Source organism: Gracilinanus agilis, chromosome 2 (genome assembly GCF_016433145.1).
Source record: "Gracilinanus agilis isolate LMUSP501 chromosome 2, AgileGrace, whole genome shotgun sequence".
In the NCBI taxonomy this organism is placed as follows: Eukaryota; Metazoa; Chordata; class Mammalia; order Didelphimorphia; family Didelphidae; genus Gracilinanus; species Gracilinanus agilis.
The window spans coordinates 573,963,991-573,966,616 of NC_058131.1; the positions used below are offsets into that span (position 1 = coordinate 573,963,991).

The window sequence follows — 2,626 nt, forward strand, 5'->3', positions numbered from 1 at the left end:
TTGAAGAGTGCATAGGATTTGAAGAAGTGAAGATTCTGGGCAGCTAGGTGGCCTAGGGGATAGATGTTGGTCTATACCTAGTTTCTGCCATACCATTTTCCAGTTTTCCCAGCAGTTTTTGTTAAGTGAATTCTTATTCTCACTGAAATCTTTGGAACCAGGAAAACCTGAGTACTAATCTGAACTCCCACGATGACTAGCTGTATGACTCTTCACAAGTCATTTAACTCTGTTGGTGTCAGTTTTCTCACCTGTCAAATGAGCTGGAGAAGGAAATGGCAAGCCACTCCAGTATCTTTGCCAAGAAAACTTCAAGTGGGGGCAGCTGGGTAGCACAGTGGGTTGAGTGCCAGGTCTGGAGATGGGAAGACCTGGGTTCAAATCTTACCTCAGACATTTACAAGCTGTATGACCCAGGGCAAGTCACTTAACCCCCTAGCTCTTGACCCTTTTCTATTTTATGATTGATTTTGAGATACAAGATAAAGGTTAAAAAAACCCAAAAACTCCAATGGGGTCAGGAAAGGTCTGGCATGATTGAAAACAAGAGATGGGGGAAGGGCCACAGAGAAGAGGCCATCAGGTGAAGATAGGAAATTATCTGAACAAAAGACAGTGGGGAGCTTGGACTGATTAAAAGGTCTGAACTAGGAGTGGTAGGAGCTCTGGAAGACTTCAAATGCTAAACTGACTATTTTATCCTGTAGGAAAAAAAAGGGAGCCATGGAAAGGCCTTGAGGAGTGGAACACCGTGGCAGCGAATTAAGAGGATGACTATGGTGTAGAGAAATGATGGACTGATGGGGGGCCGAGGGAGGTGGAGCACAGGGCTCACCCCGATGCCTAGAAGTCACCGATAGCCCTGCTCCGGAGATTGTTGATGTAATCCAGGCACGAGGTGAAGGGGGCCTGGCCTAGAATGTTGGCAGGAGGGATGGCTAGGAGCCTGGTTCTTGGTCTACAAAGTCATGCCCAAATGCAGTCACAGGACTTTAGAGGAAAAGGTTCCTGGCTTCTCAGGTTGGGCGTAGGCCAGGTTGGGGGGGAAGGGAGGGAACGCCACCCCCTCCAGCTAGTGGAGTGCCACAGTCCGGAGTAGAGCAGCTACTTTTGTTTGAAAAAAACCCAAACAAATCAGGTCCCTGTTTACATTAGAAAGAAGGGGGGAAAGTGTGTGGGAGGGGGTGGAGAGAGCTTTGAAGGGTGGGGGGAGGAGCCCAGGCGGAAAAAAACAAGAGGCCGGGCTGCTGCTGCGCAGAGCGCGCCCTTGGGAGGCAATAGGGTTGTTAATGAATGAGACAGCGCCCTCCCCACCCCCACCCACCCGGGGCCGACTGTGGGCTGCGGGGCGGGGGAGGGATGTCCGAGGAGTTTTTTTTTTTTAACCCCTTCAAGGATACTCATGATCAGATATGGATTTTTCCTGTTTACTTAAAAAAAAAAAAAAAAAAAAAAAAGGCGCCAGACTTGCCGCGTTAATTTCAAGGAGCAATTGGAAATCAGACCCAGAGTTGGACTCCACGTGACCCTAAGAGAGCCTCGTGCCCAGGGCTAAGTGTGGGACACCGCGCGTATCTCCCTTCGCCCCTCCAGTCCTTCAAGGAGAAGGGGAGAAGTCGGAGCCTTATCGCCAGTCTCTCTATTACGAAAGCCCTAGTGCGGGGTAGGTCTCTTTTGCGGGAGCTACGACACTGGAAGAGGGAAGCGGGGTTAACCCGAGCCCCGGAATTCTTAAGGAGATGGTGGGCAAGTGGCTGAGGCTCGAGGGCCGAGTGGGGAGTCGTTCTTGGGCAGTCACCCAGCCAGATTTCCGAGTTGGAAACAGAACACAGGTGTTCAGGTACCCGATTCGCTGATCCTAGGCTCCGAGGCCGAGGACACAGCAGTCCCTGCACGCACAAAGACAGTGACTCCAGACTGTCACCCACCCCTCAATTCGCCCTCTATCCGGGGACCCTCTGAAATAATTAGTTGTCAAGTCTCCTACGTTCTGGAACTTCTTTTTGTCAGTAATGTATAAAAGTCGGCAGAAATGGGGAGAAAGGGAAGGATCGGGGATGATAGTTGGCCCTTTGGGGACCCCAGCATACTCGGGGCGGGGAAGAGAAAGGGAACATATTCCTTATCTCCGGGGAGAAACTGCGAACCTGCGGGCAGGACTACCCACCTATCATTGGGGTCTTTCTGCCGTATGCTGGGGTGGTGGCACCGGAGGGAAGAGTGAAGTCAGACCCCATTTTCCCGTGGGAAAGGACCCAATGGCGCGCTGTCCCTTTAAGAAAGTTTGGAGGAGCAAGTTCATCAAAGTTTTAAAAGTTTTCGTGGAAAAGGGGAAGAGGAAAAGAAAGGAAAGAGAGAGGGAGGGAGAGGGGGAGAGAGAGAAAGAGAGCGAGAGAGGGGGAAAAAACCCCACAAGAACCCAACCCGGCGTAGTCAAGGGGGCCGGGGAAAAGTTTGAAGCCGGAGGCGTGGATTGGCTGCGGGTTCCCCAGGAGACGATGATGCAGGGCGGGCAGGAGGAGGGGTTGGCCGGGCCCCAGCTGTGGCCGGTTCTCGGCCCCCGCCCCCCGGCCGCCCTCCCCGGCCCCCGCCCCCCGGCTGCCGCCGCTGCCGGCGCACTCGCCGG

At 53.0% G+C, this 2,626-nt stretch overlaps 1 protein-coding gene across 1 annotated transcript in view; it reads left to right on the forward strand.

Moving 5' to 3' along the window:
- The first annotated feature begins 1,491 nt into the window (after positions 1–1,491).
- The window catches only part of RBPMS2 (RNA binding protein, mRNA processing factor 2), a 69,332-nt gene continuing 68,197 nt past the window's right edge, over positions 1,492–2,626 (forward strand). The window contains exon 1 of the mRNA XM_044665348.1: positions 1,492–1,663. The gene's annotated coding sequence lies outside the window, so the exon portion shown is untranslated. The remainder of the gene's footprint in view (positions 1,664–2,626) is intronic.